The sequence below is a fragment of the Lathyrus oleraceus genome, chromosome 3, assembly GCF_024323335.1.
Source record: "Lathyrus oleraceus cultivar Zhongwan6 chromosome 3, CAAS_Psat_ZW6_1.0, whole genome shotgun sequence".
Lineage (NCBI taxonomy): Eukaryota > Viridiplantae > Streptophyta > Magnoliopsida > Fabales > Fabaceae > Lathyrus > Lathyrus oleraceus.
The window spans coordinates 327,273,342-327,293,591 of NC_066581.1; positions in this window are offsets into that span (position 1 = coordinate 327,273,342).

Below are 20,250 nucleotides of genomic sequence, written 5' to 3' on the forward strand. Positions count from 1 at the left end.
TTCTAATTTTGACAACTTGACTTTCCTTTTCTCTTAGAAGTTTTAGACAAAGATCTTTGAAGACTTCAAAAACATCAGATTTTTCTCTTATAAAATTGATCCAGGTGTATCTGGAGAAGTCATCCACCATTACATACGCATACTTCTTTCCACTAAGGCTTCCCACCTGCATGGATCCCATCAAATCCATATGGAGGAGTTCCAAAACTTTGGAAGTGGTGTCATGTCTGAGCTTCTGGTGTGACATCCTTGTCTGTTTTCCAATCTGACATTCTCCACAGACTTTTCCTTCATCAATCTTTAAGTTGGGAATTCCTCTAATAGCTTCAACAGATATAATCCTCTTCATACCTTTAAGATGCAGATGGCCCAATCTTTGATGCCATATCTTCACTTCTTCTTCTTTGGCTAAAGTACACATTGAAGAATAACCAGTTTCTTGAGGACTCCACATGTAACAGTTGTCTTTAGACCTGACTCCTTTCATAATCACATCACTTTCTTTGTTAGTAATCAGACATTTAGTTTTAGTGAAGTTTACATTTAGACCTTGGTCACACAGTTGACTGATGCTTATTAAATTTGCAGTTAATCCCTTAACAAGTAGGACATTGCCAAGGTCAGGAACTCCAGGGCAGTCAAGCTTACCAAACCCCTTGATTTCACCCTTTGCTCCATCACCAAAGGTTACATAGCTTGTGGCATGAGGATGTAGACCAGTTAGCAGGTTTTTGTTTCCAGTCATGTGTCTGGAGCACCCACTGTCAAAATACCAATCTTCTTTGGCTGAAACTCTGAAGGAAGTGTGAACTATCAAACTTGTAACATTAGTCCTAGGAACCCATTGCTTTTTGTTGACAGGTCTGTGATGTTTGGGTCTGGTTGATGATGAGCAGGACTAGGATAACCATACAGCTTATAACAGAAAGGCTTTATGTGGCCAAAATTTCCACAATAATGATATCTCCATCTTTGGTGTTTTCCTTTCTGTTGTCTTCCTTTATGATGTTGTGACATATGATGTGACATCACTGATTTGCTATCAGTATGGCTACACTTAGGTTTGGATTTAGGTTTGCCACCAGTGTAACTGTACTCAGGCTTATATTCACTAAACCCAATGCCAGACTTGTCTCCTTTTATTTGTCTAGTCTGGAGAATTTTGTCTAAGGTGTCAGATCCATTGTTTAGAATTCTTACATACTTGGTCATCTCATCCAGTTTAGAATTCCAGAATACATCTTCAATTTTTAACTTAGAGATGGTTTCCACATGTTCTGGCTTCTCATTCTCCAGTTGTGCTATCACTTTCTTCTGGCTTTCAACTTGTCTACACACTTCTGCACTTCTGTGACACAACTCTCTGTAGGTAGTGGCCAACTCTTCAAAGGTTACTTCATCATCACTTGAACCTTCATCAGAACCCCATCTTCCAGTCAAGGCAGTCACAAGATTTGTAGACTTTTCTATTTCACTTTCATCAGACCAAGTGGAAGCAAGACTCCCTCTTCTGTTTCTTGAGGTAGGTCCCACATTCAGTTCTAATGTGTCCATACCCATCACATTCATGGCACTGAACTCCTTTTCCTTCTTTGGGCTTTTTATCTGACCTTGTTCTTCTTCCAATATTGTTAGATTTACTGATGTCAGATACGATGTTCTTGACATTAGCCTTAGATCTTACATCCATCTTTTTCATAAGTCTGTTGAACTGTCTTTCCAGCATTGCTACATCATTTTCCAGATCTTCATCAACATCCTGACCACTTTCCTCCTCTTCCTCCTCAGTGTTTGACATGAAGGCCATGCTTTTGGCTTTCTTTTCGGATCCATCACACATTCCCATCTCAAATGTTTGGAGGGAACCAATTACCTCATCAACTCTCATATTGGAGATGTCTTGAGACTCTTCTATGGCTGTCACCTTCATAGCAAATCTCTTAGGGAGTGACCTGAGTATTTTCCTTACTAATTTTTCATCTGACATCTTCTCTCCCAGGGCTCCTGAGGCATTAGCAATTTCAAGGATACTCATATGAAATTCATGAATATTTTCATCTTCTTTCATCCTTAAATTTTCAAACTTGGTGGTGAGCAGCTGCAGTCTAGACATCTTCACTCTAGAGTTGCCTTCAGGAGTGGTTTTGAGAATGTCCAAGGCATCTTTAGCCACCTCACAGTTGTTTATCAATCTGAAGATATTCTTGTCTACTCCATTGAATATAGCATTCAATGCTTTATAATTTCCAAGAGCTAGATCATCCTCCTCCTTGGTCCATTGTTCTTCAGGCTTTTTATCAGTTGTAGCTTCTCCTTCTTTAGTAACTTCTGGATGTTCCCAGCCTGTTAACATAGCCTTCCAAGCCTTATTATCCAGAGATTTTAGGAAGGCTACCATTCGAGGTTTCTAGTAGTCATAGTTTGATCCATCCAAAATAGGTGGCTTGTGAACAGATCCTCCATCTCTCTCCATAGTACCAGAAAGTTTCGTCCCTAGATCTCACCCAGAACCAGAGCAGGATGCCTGCTCTGATACCAATTGAAATTCTGGTATCAGATGTGAGATGTCGAAGGTAATGTCACGACACTAATATCTGAACAACACAAACAGGATAAAAGATAAAGAACAGTAAGGCAACAGACACAAGCAATTGTTAACCCAGTTCGGTGCAACTCATCTACGTCTAAGGGCTACCAAGCCAGGAAGGAAATCCACTAAATAGAATCAGTTCAAAGACTCTCAGTAAACAACACAATTTACAGCCTTTTTCACCTAATCTCTACCCGTGTGACTTCTACCTAAGAACTCTTAGATATGAGATCCCACTCACTCCCCCTCAATCACACCAGTGATATTAAACAAGAATTACAATGAAAAGAAGACACTCTTCAAAGACACACACTTGATCTTACTTAGCAGCTTCAATCAAGTAGACACACACTCATGCTTAAAAGCTTTGAGTGACAAATTACAACTCAAAAATCAGACCAATTCAATCATCTATGGATGAATTGAATGGCTTACAAATCACACGACCACACAAGACTTAAACCTTTATTCTCTCTCAATATTTCGCTCTGTATTTCTTGTGTATCATATCAGGTTTTCCATGTCCTTTTTATAGAAGCATTCAATTGGGCTTGGACATCATAAAACCCTAAAACTATTTTCCATTCAAATCTTCTCATGAAAACTGATTAGATCTCTTTGGAAAATAAGTAAATCTGGTTGTAATTAATGATTGAATGCATGTGTAAATCAGATCTTCAATCATACATAGATTTGCATTAAAAACGCAATCACATAATACATAACATTCAGACTGAATGTTCTGTATACAAATGTCATGACATGGGGTCTGACATCCTGGAACAATCCTGCATAATTCCATTTTAAATATCCAGCAGGTACATGATATCAGAAGTCATGACATCAGGTATGACATCCTGAAACAATCCTGCATAATTATATTTTAAACATCCAGCATGTACATGATATCTTATGTTAAGACATCACATGTGACAACTTGTGAAAACTCTTGGTTTTACCAAAATTGCTGCCAACACTTAGAACCAACAAACTCCCCCTTTGGCAAATTTTGGCTAAAACATATAAGTCCATTTGTTCACAAGAGTAAATGCATATCAGCAGTTAAGCATAACAGCAGTTAAAGCAGCAGCAGAAGCAAACAAAATTACTAGCTAAAATAGCAACTAGTAATACACACATGCACATGGGTACTTCTTCTCCCCCTAAGTCTGTTCACCTACAAACATCTCCTTTAACAACAACAACACCTGTGACCTGTAACATTCAGAGTCACCCTCTGACATCAGCTCCAACATCACTTGTTCAACACTGAACATTATTCTGTTAAGACATCTGCTGTCATTAACCTAGCTAACATATAATAACTGCAACTCTCATAATCTCCACACATTAACTGCAGCTCCACATAATAACTTCTCCCCCTTTTTAGTCAAAATAGACCAAAGTGACAAATTAGACAAAATAAATGTCAATCAGTCCAGCAGAGAATGTCACAAAGGGTGTTATAACATATAAAATGTTAAACCATAATGTCAGGAGGTACAAACCATAATTATACACAACTGCAGTAGCTGAGATAATCAATAATCCAAGGAACTCATAAAGAGCCCAAATATTACATCATGGCATCAAAAAGGACTGCCAAAAATTACAAACATTAAACAGAAAAACAATAAATCATCCAAGCATGGAAGCATCCAAAACAACATCCAGAACACACAACATTACACCAGGGGGAACATCATCACAACAACTTAGTCTGAGGAGGTATCATCTTCTTCACCTTCAGATCCAAAACTGCCACTAGATTGATCTTGAGAATTAGACCTCCCAATTGAGGTATGGGCATCTGACTCCTTGGCTTCACCAACCTTATCCATCTCTTCTTGCTCCAAGTTACTAATGAGAACCTCTAAAGCCTCTTTCCTAGCTTTGGCCACCCTAATTCCAGTTTCCAACTCCTTACAGGTTTCTTTTAATTGAGCAATCAGGCCACCTTGTGAGGCTGGCTCCTTCCTTGTAAATGTTATGACAATGTCATTGACATGACTGCCTTCAAATAACTTGTAATGAATGGACAATGGAGGCTTCCTTCTACTGGGGATATATCTTGTGTTTAGAATACCAGGTTGCTGGCTTAAAATAATTCCACAAATGATCGAGGGAAAGGCAATTGGCAGCTTTACTGCATTAGTGGAGGCATGTTTAATAATTTGTTCAAACATGAACCTTCCATAATCAAAGTTGAGCCTGGTTCTAATAACATAGATTATCCTTCCAATAACATTAGATATCGTTGAGATATGGTTTGTTGGCACCCAGTTGCCTGAACCTAGCATACTTTACAGTTAATTTGCCAGCTGATAGATGCTTTTTGCTTGGCCATTCCTTGACTTGACCAACAGTGATTGTCCTACAGACTTCATTGTCTGTGGCCTCTAACTCAACAACTCCTTCAGTTCCTCTTCCTAGGAATTTATTGATTACAGTTGGGGAGAACCTTACACACCTTCCTCTCACAAACACCTTGCAGAATTCCTTGCTATTCTTATCAGAAATATCCTCAGGGATATTAACCACAACCTCCTTCACAAAACCTTGAAAACATTGGGGTAATACACTAACTGTTTTCAATAAACCTGCAGACTTAATTAACTCCATAACCTCCTTCACTTCCATAGCTTCCTTCCCTAGCTCCCTTTCCACAACAACTCTCCTCTGTATAACAAATTTCCACTTGGCTGCACCATCTTCCAAATGAAAGGAAATGTTGTCTAAATGCACAGTTGCAACCTTAGCTGGAGACTTTTTAACAGTTTGCCTTTTAGCAGGAGAGATGTCTGGGACATCGTCTTCAACATCATCCTCAGAGTCAGAACTTTCTCTGACCTTTGTCTTCTTGACCTCTACTTTACTCCATGATTTAGAAGGACTTACAACAGGAACCTTCTTACTGGTTCTGGCTGTCATCAAATCAGCCAGAGACTTGCCTTTCCTAGTCTTCATTTTCTTTGCAACACTTGGTTTCAAATTATGAACCAAGGTGTCATCTTCCTCATCTGAGCTTTCTTCTTCCAAATTAATTACCTTCTCAGCAGTGTCATCTTCCTCATCTGAGATTTTTCCACTCCACATTAATTGTTATAAATTCTCATTGATACAAATCCCCCATTTCCCTCTTAAACATTCAAATTGATTAGCATCCAAAGAAATTGTAAATATATCAGCTAATTGCATTTCAGTAGTAACATGCTCCAGTGCTATGATTTTCTCTTCCACAAGTTCTCTAATGAAGTGATGACGAATATCAATGTGCTTTGTCCTGCTATGCTGAATAGGCTTTTTAGAAATATTTATAGCATTCAGGTTGTCACAGTACAATTTCATGACATCTTGTGTGACATTGTATTCAGTTAACATTTGTTTCATCCAAACCAGTTGAGAACAGCTACAACCAGGTGCTATGTATTCAGCTTGATATCTAGCACAAACACCTACAGCAAAGGCAATGTCAGGTCTACTTGCTGTGAGGTATAGCGGACTTCCTATCATGCTTTTGCACTAACACCATTTTCATCTTTGGAGACTTTCAAATGTGTAGGAGCAGGTGTCCTTTTATGACTTGCATTCTCCATGCCAACCTTCTTAACAATGTTATTGGCATATTTGCTTTGAGATAGAAATATAGAATCTTCTATCTGCTTGACTTGTAGCCCTAGGAAATAGGCCAGTTCTCCAACAAGGCTCATCTCAAACTCAGACTGCATTTGTCTAACAACATGTTCTACCATCTGATCTGACATCCCATCAAACACAATATCATTCACATTTATTTGAGTCACCATGAGCCTTCCTCCTTCATTTTTCACAGGTAGGGTCTTTTCAATACCTCCCCTCTTGTAGCCATTGTTAGTGAGGAACACGGTGAGTCTCTCATTATTTCTGTCTGAGAAATTAGCTGGGGGATCATTTGGAGATGTCTCAACATCGTCTATGACACCAGTTTGTTGGTCATCAACCACAACATTGATAAATTCCATCATTACTTTTGTTCTGGAATTCAAGACTTTATAAGCTCTGCTGTTTGTTGAGTAGCCCAGAAAAATTCCTTCATCACTTTTGGGATCCATCTTCCTTCTTTGTTCACGATCAGTCAAGATATAGCATTTATTACCAAACACATGGAAGTATTTGACTGTAGGTCTTCTCCCTTTCCAGACTTCATATAGGGTTGTAAGAGTCCCTTTCTTCAAGGTCACTCTGTTGTGAACATAGCAGGCTGTGTTCATAGCTTCAGCCCAAAAGTGGTAGGGCAATTTCTTAGCATGGATCATAGCTCTGGCTGATTCTTGAAGGGTTCTATTTTTCTTATCCACCACACCATTTTGCTGGGGAGTAATGGGAGATAAGAACTCATAATGATCTCCTTCTGAAGAGAAAAATTCAGCAAATTTGCTATTCCCAAATTCCTTCCCATGATCACTTCTAATTTTGACAACTTGACTTTATTTTTCTAGAAGTTTTAGACAAAGATCTTTGAAGACTTCAAAAACATCATATTTTTCTCTTATAAAATTGATCCAGGTGTATCTGGAGAAGTCATCCACCACTACATACGCATACTTCTTCCCACCAAGGCTTCCCACCTACATGGGTCCCATCAAATCCATATGGAGGAGTTCCAAAACTTTGGAAGTGGTGTCATGTGTGAGCTTCTGGTGTGACATCCTTGTCTATTTTCCAATCTGACATTCTCCACAGACTTTTCCTTCATCAATCTTCAAGTTGGGAATTCCTCTAACAACTTCAACAAATATAATCCTCTTCATACCTTTAAGATGCAGATGGCCCAATCTTTGATGCCATATCTTCACTTCTTCTTCTTTGGCTAAAGTACATATTGAAGAATAACCAGTTTCTCGAGGACTCCACATGTAACAATTGTCTTTAGACCTGACTCCTTTCATGATCACTTCACTTTCTTTGTTAGTAATCAGACATTCAGTTTTAGTGAAGTTAACATTTAGACCTTGGTCACACAGTTGACTGATGCTTATTAAATTTGCAGTCAATCCCTTAACAAGTAGGACATTGTCAAGGTCAGGAACTCCAGGGCAGTCAAGCTTACCAATCCCCTTGATATCACCCTTTGCTCCATCACCAAAGGTTACATAGCTTGTGGCATGAGGATGTAGACCAGTTAACAGGTTTTTGTTTCCAGTCATGTGTATGGAGCACCCACTGTCAAAATACCAATCTTCTTTGGATGAAACTCTAAAGGAAGTGTGAGCTATCAGACTTGTAACATTAGTCCTAGGAACCCATTTCTTTTTGTTGACAGGTCTGTGATGTTTGGGTCTAGGTTCATGATGAGCAGGACTAGGATAACCATACAACTTATAACAGAAAGGCTTCATGTGGCCAAATTTTCCACAGTAATGACATCTCCATCTTTGGTGTTTTCCTTTCTGCTGTCTTCCTTTATGATGTTGTGACATCGCAGGTTTTCTATCAGTATGGCTGCACTTAGGTTTGGATTTAGGTTTGCCACCAGTGTAACTGCACTCAGGCTTAGATTCACGAAACCCAATGCCAGATTTGTCTCCTGTTATTTGTCCAGTCTGGAGAATTTTGTCTAAGGTGTCAAATCCATTGTTTAGAATTCTTACATACTTGGTCATCTCATCCAGTTTAGAATTCAAGAATACAACTTTAGTTTTTAACTTGGAGATGGTTTCCACATGTTCTGCCTTCTCATTCTCCAGCTGTGCTATCACTTTCTTCTGGCTTTCAACTTGTCTACACACTTGTGCACTTCTATGATACAACTCTCTATAGGTAGTGGCCAACTCTTCAAAGGTTACTTCATCATCACTTGAACCTTCATCAGAACCCCATCTTCCAGTCAAGGCAGTCACAAGATTTGCAGACTCTTCTGTTTCACTTTCATCAGACCAAGTGGCAATAAGACTCCTCTTCTCTTTCTTGAGGTAGGTCCCACATTCAGTTCTAATGTGTTCATACCCATCACATTCATGGCACTGAACTCATTTTCCTTCTTTGGGCTTTTCATCTGACCTTGTTCTTCTTCCAATATTGTTGGATTTACTGATGTCAGATGCGATGTTCTTGACATTAGCCTTAGATCTTACATCCGTCTTTTTCATAAGTTTGTTGAATTGTCTTTCCAGCATTGCTACATCATTTGCCAAATCTTCATCAATATCCTGATAATTTCCTCCTCTTCCTCCTCAGTGTTTGACATGAAGACTATGCTTTTGGCTTTCTTTTCAGATCCATCACACATTCCCATCTCAAATGTTTGGAGAGAACCAATTAGCTCATCAACTCTCATATTGGAGATGTCTTGAGACTCTTCTATGGTTGTCACCTTCATAGCAAATCTCTTAGGGAGTGACCTGAGTATTTTCCTTACTAATTTTTCATCTGACATCTTCTCTCCCAAGGCTCCTGAGGCATTAGTAATTTCAAGGATACTCATATGAAATTCATGAATATTTTCATCTTCTTTCATCCTTAAATTTTCAAACATGGTGGTGAGCAACTGCAGTCTAGACATCTTCACTCTAGAGGTGCCTTCATTAGTGGTTTTGAGAATGTCCCAAGCATCTTTAGCCACCTCATAGTTGTTTATCAATCTGAAGATATTCTTATCTACTCCATTGAATATAGCATCCAATGCTTTAGAATTTCCAAGGGCTAGATCCTCATCCTCCTTGGTCCATTCTTCTTCAGGCTTTTTATCAGTTGTAGCTTCTCCTTCCTTAGTAACTACTAGATGTTCCCAGCCTGTTAACACAGCCTTCCAAGCCTTATTATCCAGAGATTTTACGAAGGGTACCATTCGAGGTTTCCAGTAGTCATAGTTGGATCCATCCAAAATAGGTGGCCTGTGAACAAATCCTCCATCTCTCTCCATAGTACCAGAAAGTATCGTCCCTAGATCTCACCCAGAACTAGAGCAGGATGCCTGCTTTGATACCAATTGAAATTCTGGTATCAGATATGAGATGTCGAAGGTAATGTCACGACACTAATATCTGAACAAAACAAACAGGATAAAAGATAAAGAACAGTATTGCAAGAGACACAAGCAATTGTTAACCCATTTCGGTGCAACTCACCTACTCCTGGGGGCTACCAAGCCAGGAAGGAAATCCACTAAATAGAACCAGTTCAAAGACTCTCAGTAAATAACACAAGTTATAGTCTTTTTCACCTAATCTCTACCCGTGTGACTTCTACCTAAGAACTCTTAGATATGAGATCCCACTCACTCTCCCTTAATCACACCAGTGATATTAAACAAGAATTACAATGAAAAGAAGACACTCTTCAAAGACACACACTTGATCTTACTTAGCAGCTTCAATCAAGTAGACACACACTCATGCTTAAAAGCTTTGAGTGACAAATTACAACTCAAAAATCAGACCAATTCAATCATCTATGGATGAATTGAATGGTTTACAAATCACACGACCACACAAGACTTAAACCTTTATTCTCTCTCAATATTTCGCTCTGTATTTCTTGTGTATCAAATCAGGTTTTTGCATGTCCTTTTTATAGAAGCATTCAGCTGGGCTTGGACATCATAAAACCCTAAAACTATTTTCCATTCAAATCTTCTCATGACAGCTAATTAGATCTCTTTGGAAAATAAGTAAATCTGGTTATAATTAATGATTGAATGCGTGTGTAAATAAGATCTTCAATCATAAATAGATTTGCATTAAAAACGCAATCACATAATACATAACATTCAGACTGAATGTTCTGTATACAGATGTCATAACATCGGGTCTGACATCCTGGAACAATCCTGCATAATTCCATTTTAAATATCCAGCAGGTACATGATATCAGATGTCATGACATCGGGTATGACATCCTGAAACAATCCGGCGTAATTATATTTTAAACATCCAGCAGGTACATGATATCTTATGTTAAGACATGACATGTGACAACTTGTGAACACTCTTAGTTTTACCAAAATTGCTGCCAACACTTAGAACCAACAAGCAGTCTTGGCACATTTTGGGCATCTTAAGGCCCCAAGTTCATGACACCATAAATTTTGATTCCCTTGTGCATTTTGATCCAAACTTGGGCCAAATTATCCTCTACATAAGATTTACTAGATGCAGAAGGAGTGAGATCAAAATGATACTTGAGCTGAAAATGGAATGGCTGCCAAGTGGGGGTCATGACAAGGTTTTGACCTAGTTTGGAAACTTTGCCCTTCCTAAAATTGAGGTTCTTAGAGGTTGAGTTGATGCTTGAGCCTTGAATAAGAGTTATATAGGAACTCATTAAAATTATTTGTCTCAAAGAAACTTTTGAGTTGGTTGAAAATTGAAGAAGTTATGGGGTTTGGACTAATAGTGAGCCATACTTGCAAATTAGGTCAACCAAACTTGTGCAAACTTGAAGTTTCCTTGCATCCCAAACCAAAATGATGATGGAATGAGCATCAGTTGAAGAAAACTTGATTAAATAATGAATAATCTTGAGGATGGCTTGATGATTGGATGAAATTGCATGGAATAAACACATGAACCACTCTTGAATTAATGAATCATACTTGCACCCTTCTTGAACAAAATGACCTTTTGATTTGTCTTGAATTGAGGCATGATCACCTACATTAATAAGGGAACAAACAAGTACCATCTCTTATGAGGCATTGGTTAGTTGAAAAGTGAAAAACCCTAATGTTAAGATAAAACCAAAGAATGTGGCCATGCTTGTGAACTAATGACAAAATGCAATGGTCATGCTAATGATATGATGATGCATGATATGATTCCATGTATGAAAACGAGGCAAAGCAAAAGGTAAGAAAAAGGAGGGTAAATTTTGGGGTATGACAACTGCCCATTGTAAGACCCCAATTTTGACCCTAAGGTCCCTCATGCTATCTCATCATATGCATTGGCATTGGGATCACACCTTGGCATCCTCCTTACCCCTCATCCATAGGGTTTGCATTGGGAGAGATCACCAAGCACATTTGATTGTATCATACTTCATTTTTATTTCTTTACTAACAAAAATACGAAAAATATGTCAATGTATAAGTTTGTTGCTTTTGTAGGTAATATGTGTGTTCACATATGCTCCATCAAGCTCATATATAGGGTTTGAGACTCTCAATGTAAGGGGTGCAATAAAGAATTGGTTCACATTGACTTTAAGCATCATATATGGACCCCCATGATCTTCACATGTTATTTTGATCAAGAAATCATCAAGAGTTTGGAGTTTGTTTGCCTTGGAAACCCTAATTCATCTAGGTATCTTATGTGACTTCTTCAACAAGTTTCTTCAACAATTGATCAAGTATTTCAAGGGATACTTCATATTTAATCATCTTATGCATATGTGATCATCCATGAGTCCCAAGAGTCAAGAGAATGTCAAGCTAGCAAGATGGTTCATGGTGGTTAACCAGAGAAAGTCAACTAGTCAAAACTGGGGTTCCCTAGACCCTATCTCCTACAATTGTTGTCATATAAAAATTATTCCAAGATAAACATTACTCAAAATGACATGCCAAACAACTTTCATGTTGAAGTCAAGAGATATTTTAGCTTAGAAGGTCATTTTTCGTGTTGAAAGATTATAGGTCATTTTGTCTGAACCCTAGTTTGGAGGTGAAATTCCCAAGACCATAACTTGTTCAATATTTATGATATGAAATCCACTCAAATTGAATGATCAAATGCAAGATGTCTACTTCAACTTTGATTTTTGGATGGGGTGCAAATTCAACTTGCAAATGCATGTGCCAAGAGGAAACATTATAGGTCATTTTGGGCCAATACCTTTGAACAAGTGATTTTCCTCAACTTCTAAAACGAATAACTCCTTCATACCAAATCCAAAATAGGTCAAATTGGTGACCAAGTTTAATAGATTTTAAAGATCTACAACTTTGATGAAGGAACCTTTCTCATTTGAAGTCCATAGAAAACGTTATTCAAGGTGGACGAAGTGAACATTTGACTTGGGACTTAGAAAATTTTCAAATATGTTTGATTTCCAAAATTCAACCACAAAATTCATCATGATACAAGATTAAAATGAAAAAGTGTTCAACATGGAATTTGTTCCCCTTGATCTCACCTTTCCAAAAAGTCTAAGATCATCTTATTTGGCCAAAGTATGAGGGACTTGCGCATGGGTGTATGTTAAGGGACCATTTGGATAATTTCAACTTCTATTTTTCATACACATTTGCATGGCCTTCCAACATGGTTTCAGCATGATTAACATTCAATTATGGATCAGATCACATTATCTCATGGGCCTAGCACACGCCCATGTAACCATGCAAAGGAGAATTTCAAAATTTGCCAAATTTGGAAGTGTGCAAAAATCAATCTCATGACCTATAAATAAGACCCTAATTGCTCAGAATTAAGGACCTCATGACTAAGCATTTAACCTGCAACCTAAAACCCTCACCATTGAAGGATAAACTTGAGGATTTTCTTTGAAAATCTAGTTTCAATTCTCCATCTGTTTTGAGATTGAAACTCCAAGAGTCCATCCATTTCCTTGGTATATTTCACTTCCATCAAGCATCTGAAGCAAGGCCAAGCATATTTGGAAGCAAGATCGTGCCAATCTAAAGCTCCATTGAAGGTGGTTTTCCAGAATTTTCATCTCTTCAATTCTTCCTCAATTCTTCACGATTGTTGTTGATTTTTGGTTGTCGGAAGTCCTATCAATGTAGGCAAGAAGATTGAGTTGCTTTGAGGTCAAATCGAAGCAACTCAGTTCATGATCCTCAAAATTCAAATCCATGTATCTTTTTATATACTTTGAATTGGACAAAATTGAGGCTAGATTCGTGCTCTTGAGCATTTTCCCTTCAAATTAGTGTATTCACTTTTCATTTTTCATAAGGTTTGAGTTGGACCAGTCCGGTGGTCCTCACTAGAGAAGATGTCCGGAGCTAGGGCTCCGGTGGTGTGCTGGATTAATCCAGGCCATCTGATCCATTTGAATTATTTTAATCTCACGCGTTGCTTCTGATAAACCATACGTGTACACGCATTGACTTGGGAATATGATGGAGCGCGCGTTTTAGCCATCTGATCTGCCACCTCAATTAATGAGGGAGATCAGATGACTCTTTTTTTTTGAATTTCTAATTATTTCATTTAGTCCCTTATTTTTAATTAATTCATATCAATTTCATTTTTAATCCAAAAAATATGGGACTTTCACCAAAAAAATTCAAATATTGTCCTCTTTCATTTTCTGAATTAAAATTATTTTTTGGATTAGTTTTGATATTTTTCATGACTTAATTGTTTTTGTGTATATTTTTAATTGTTTAAAAATACTTCTGACTATTCAAAAATTATGAATTTTTTTGTCCAAGGTCCTTTGACCTTGTTTGACCTACGATAAATCTCTTGGCCATTTATTTGGTGTTTTGAAGAGGTTTTAGGTTTTTGATCAAAAATAATTTAATTTAAATGCATTTTAATTTGATTTTTAATTGATTAATTGTGTAGAAATTATGTTGAGCCATTTTTATTTACTTGTGAAGTTTGACTGTGTTTGGGCCTTGGTCAAGGTTGATTTGACTTTTGTTGGATTAAAATCATTGGATTTAGGGGATTGAAGAAATGTACATTTCATGTCCCAAAATGAATGAATGATTTTAATTTGATAAAATTCCTCCCATGACCAATTTGTGTTTGTCTCATCTCCCCTCCCTCTTCATCTTCTATCCCATTCTATCCCATCCCTTTCATGGACCAATAAAGTCTCAATATCCTAAGGCTAGTTGGTTCATCAATAACTTTGTGTTTGATGAACCAATACAAGTATGGATGAGATTAGGTCCAACCTTTGATTATTTTCTTTTTGAGTGTGGTATGTTTTAGGAGTATGGTCCATTATACCATATCTCTAACATGCATTAACACTAAAAATTTTAATGCCCGACCTCAGATAGTTGTGACTTCTACATAAGTCCAATTACGATTGCTTAACATAGAGCTAAATTTTGACTCTAAATGCATAACATTCTAGTAAATGAGATTGTAAGTCTCCCCCCTTTCATGGTATTATGTGGAAACTTGGTCTTTTTTCCTTCCTATGGAAGATGTCTTGGTTCAAGGATCCATGCTTGTGAATAGAGGGTTGAGTGTTCTCCAAAGAACGACTTAATCAATTAAAAAGTAAAACTCCACTAACATCTAATCAACTAACATTTGACTAACTTTTATTAACCTTGATTTTATTTCCAAGTCATTTACTTTATGTAATTTAAATTCAAGTCATTTAGAATTCCATTTGTCATTTACATATCATTTAACTTGTTTATGTTTATGTCATTTCCACTTTGCTCATTTGAGCCATATATTGTGATTGCATATATTTGTTTGTATATTTTGTTTGTGTTTGTGGTCTTAGGACCTTAAAAATACTTAATAAACAACAAAAACCCTAAAAACTGTGTATGTGGACTATTGGACTTAATCTGAGATTTAGACTTAGAAATAGGCAACTTTCCATATGCAAAAGGACTTGGCCAATGCCAACTTTTCTGAGACCAAGTTATTGTGATCTGAGCTTCCATCTGATACAAGTATTGGGATCCACATGAATTCCTCTGCTATATGGTCTTGATGCAAATGTTATTTTGAGCCCGTGTCTGATGCCTTATTCCTAGCCAATTAAGGAGTAGTTCATCTGATACATGGGAAGATCAAGAAGAAGACTATGAAGTTGCTTGCTTGGATGTGACTATCTTTATTTGATGCCTTGCTCTTCATATTGCTACCTATTTATTAATATTGCTTGATTCTAAAGTCCAAAGGAAAAATGGGTTTCTATATGACATTCTTGTCTATTGGATTGCATCCCATTGGTTAGATCTTTTCAACTCTTAACTTTTAAATTTTTACTTAGGATTAGTCTCTTCATCGCCTCCCATTCTCTTAAATTTCAAAATCTCTCCCTATAGCGGGACATTCATGATCATCAAACTATTGACAAGCTAGAGATTAATTAACAAGAGTCGCCACCGCGCTTTTATTGTTTCCAAGGGAAAAGGGAAAAAGTACGAATAAAACCCAAATAGTAAGAAGTTTTCAAAGAAAAAACTAATAAAAATCAGAGATCATAGGTAAGGGGGTTGGTTACACAGAGGGAAGGTGTTAGCACCCAAAGTGTCCTAGGTACTCCTAGGGAGCCCTTTTTGTGTGCATATGTATTTTGTACAAAGTGATATTTACAAACAAATAGAATGGGGGGATGAGAAAAGAATTCATTAATTATATTTTTGTGTTTGACAAGACCTTCGGACTTGTGCCTACGTACCAACATAAAAATGAGGGATAAAAACCTCGTAGTTCGTGATACAAATTTCAAAAAATGGATGCATTGCTTTTAACAAAATTTAAGTTTTGAAAGGCAAAAAGGCCTAAAATGATTTGAATGAGTTAGTTCTTTTTGGCTTTTTGAAAGTTTAGGTCAAGTATAGTTAAGTTTATTCATAAGTTTGATTCAAGAAAATAAGTTTGAAAATACAATGGCATAAGACCAAAGTTTCTATCTTTTTTGCAAAAGTGGTCAAAATTTAGAGCAAAAATAGTTCACACAAAGAAGATTTTGAAAATGGAGGGAGATATTTTGAAATTAAAGAAATGGGGAGAAGATGAAGAGATTACCCTATGCACAAAATTTAAAAGTTTAGAGTTGAAAATATATGACCAAGTGGGTAGCAATCGAATAGACAAAAATATCAATAGAAACCCAGAATTCCCTTGGACTTTTAGAATCAAGCAACACACAAATGCACAATTATATTATCTTGAAGAGCAAGGCATCAAATAAAGATGGCCTCATCCAAGTTTATCCCTTCCACGATCTTCTTCATAAGTTGCCCATGCAACAAATGAAATCCATAAGTCACAGATTCAAAATAATAGCTTCACAATGATCATGTTACAGATGAATCTTAGAGAGATCTTCAAAGATGTATCAGATGAATTTTCAAATTTAAAGCACTTGGTTCTTCAATAAGTTAGCATTGACCAAGTCCATTAGCTTAGGGAGGTTGCCTAAATTCTAAGTCCATTTATCCAAGATCAAACCAACAGTCCACTCAAAAGTTTTTTAGGGTTTTTGTTATGATTATGTACATTAATGGTCAAAGACCACACAAACAAGCAAAGTATATTCAAACAAAATATATCAAACAATATGGGTTAAATGGACAAAGTGAAAATTACATTAACATAAACAATTAGAATGATATGAACAATGGAAAATGAAATAAAGTGCAAAAAGTAAATTGCTTTAAAGTAAAAGCTTAAAATTAAAAGTTAGTAGTTAGTAGGTTAGAAGTTAGTTTTGTTTTGCTTTTGCTTTTGCTTTTCAAGACATTCTTTGGAGAACACTCAACCCACTTATCACAAGCATGGATCCTTGAACCAAAACATCTTCCAAAGGAAGGAAAGAAGGCCAAGTTTCCACACAATACCATGAAAGAGGGGAGACTTACAATCTCACTAACTAGAATGCTTATGCCTTTTATGTCACAAATTTAGCGCTATGTTAAGCAATCGTAATTGGACTTACGTAGAAGTCACAACTATTTGAGGCCGGGCGATAAAATTTTGGTTTTAATGCATGTTAGAGACATAGTATAATGGACTATGCTCATAAAATATACCACACACGAAAAAGAATATGCAAAAGGTGTGGCCTAATCTCATCCATACTCATGTCAATTTTTCAATCAACTAGCATTAGGACTTTGAGATGTCATAAGCCAAATGGAATGAATGAATTAAGAAGAGGAATAAGATGAAGTGGGAAGGGGATGAATGAAATCACAAATTTGTCAAAGGAGGACTTTTACCAAATTAATATCATTCATTCATTTTGGGAGATGGAATATACATTCCATCAATCCCCTAAATCCAATGATATTAATTTGACAAAGTCAAATCAACCTTGAACAAGGCCCAACAACAACAAGCAAACTCAAACAAGTCAATACAAGTGGTCAAGAAAAATAATTGGCATTTATTCAATTAAAAATAATAAAATAATGCATTTAAATCAAATATGTTTTGTCCAATTCCTAAAATCTCAATAAAACACCAAAGAAATGGCCATGAGATTTATCATAGGTCAAACAAGGTCAAGGGACCTTCGATAAAAAATTTCATAATTTTTGGATATTTAGAAATATTTTTAAACAATTAAAAACAAATGAAAAATCAATTAATTCATGAAAAATATTAATAATGATCCAAAAATTAATTTTAATTTAGAATATGAAAGAGAGAAATATTTGAAATTTTTTGGTGAAAGTCCCATATTTTTTGGATCAATATTGAATTTAATATTAATTATTGAAAATAATGCTATTAAAATAAAAATTCAAAAAATCAAAATTACGTGGACCATCAGATCCCCCTCATTAATTGAGGTGGCAGATCAGATGGTCCCTAACGCGCGCTCTACATGGACTTGAGTCAACAGCGCTGCAAAGGTGGTATTTAAAACCAACGATCAAGATTAAAACGTAATGAATGAATCATGTGGTTCAGAGCCTTGACAACTCATCGCCGGAGCCAGAGCTCCGGCCATCTTCTCCGGTGGACCTCACCGGACTGGTCCACCATGAACCATCACCAAAATGAAAAACAAGCACATGATCTTAAAGAAAAAATGGCATTGAGCTCGAATCTGACCTCCATTCACTCCAACTCCAAGTATATTAAGAGATACATGGAGTTGAAATTTGAGATACATGAACTGAGTTGCTTTGATTTGGCCTCAAAGCAACTCAAACTTCTTGCCTACATTGCTAGGACTTCAGACAACCAAAGAATCAATAGAATTGAGCAAGAATTTGAGAGAATCGAAAAGTTTAAAATTTCTGGAAAATAACTTCAATGAAGGTATGGATTCAATTGATCTTGATCTTGCTTATGCTTGATCTCACTCCACTTGCTTGCAGAAGAAGGATTGAATGGTTAAAAAGCTATGAATTCCTGGAGAATTGAGTTTCAAAACAGTGGAAATTCAAGCTCAAATTCAATAGAATTTTTCAGGCTTATCCTTTGCAAAGTGAGGGTTTGGAATGGGGGATCAAATCTGGCGTGAAGGTCTTCTCATTTATGAGCAATTGAAGCTCTATTTATAGCTGAAATGGTTGATAATTGCACACTCGAATTCACTTTTCAGTTTTGGCAAATGGTGATGCAAGTGTGCATGGGCGCGCATAGGCCCATGAAATGATTGCTTGAGGTCCACAAATGAATACCAAATGCTCTGAACTAAGCTTGGATTGCAAGGCAAATGCACATTGATGTTTGAAGCTTGATCCTTGCCAAGTGATGTCACCCTGTTTAAGCCATGCGCAGCCTATGCATTTCTTGTCCAAAATGAATGAATTTGAGCTCTTTGGAAAGGTGAGATCAAGAGGGACAACTTTCATGTTCAACACGTTTTCATTTGGAGCTTGGAACTTGGAGATATTTGAGGTGGAAGTTTGGAAATTTTTGACACATCAAATTTTTTCTAAATGTCAAGCCATATGTCTCAATATTCCACCTTGCTTAACTTTTTATATGAGCTTCAAATGAGAAAAGTGTATTCATCAAAGTTGTATCTCTCTTAAAGACCTTCAAAATGGTTACCAATTTCATGTCATTTGGATTTGAAATGATAGAGTTATGCATTTTTGATGTTTGGAAAAATCACTTGATCAATGGTATAGGTCAAAAATGACTTATAATGTAGCCTCATATCACATGCTCAAAAAAGTTGAATTAGATCCCACTCCAAACATAAAAGTTGAAGTAGACACACTGAATTTGATTGTTCAACTTGTAAATCTTTCATCTCATAAAAATTGAGCAAGTTATGGCCTTTGGAAGTTGACTTTCAAATTAGGGTTTAGACAAAATGACCTATAATGTTTCAACATAGAAAATGATTTTCCAAGAAAAACTAGCTCTAGGTCTCAACATTAAAGTTGTTTGGAATGTCATTTAAAGTAAGTTTTCTCTTGGAATCATTTTCATATGGTGAAAATTATAGGAGATAGCGTCTAGGGAGACCCAGTTTTGATCAGATGAATTCATTTGGCCAACCACCATCAACCAACTAGCTAATTTCCAAATCTCTTGACTTTATTGGCTCATGGTAGATCATATATGCATAAGATGATTAATTTTGAAGTGTCCCTTGAGAAATTTGATCAATTGGTGAGATAGCTTGTTGGAGAAGTTACTTAAGATACCCAGTCAAACTAGGGTTTCCAAGGCAAATCACCCTCAAACTCTTGAAGAAAACTTGATCAATATAACATGTAGAGATCATTGGAACTCATATATGATGTTCATAACCATTCTTGAATCAATTCTTGGTTGTGCTCTTTGTTCATGAGGGTCTCAAACCCTAGATGTGAACTTGATGAATCAATGAGATCATGCCCTTCCTACAAAAAAGTTAGGCAAATGAAAAGACATATTTTTGGTATGATAATATACAAGTATGATATAATCACAAAGTGCTTGGTCATATCTCCCAAAACAAACCCAATGAAGGAGGGGTAAGGAGAATGCCAAGACATGATCCCAATGCTGATGCTTATGATGAAATTGCATGAGGGATCTTAGGGT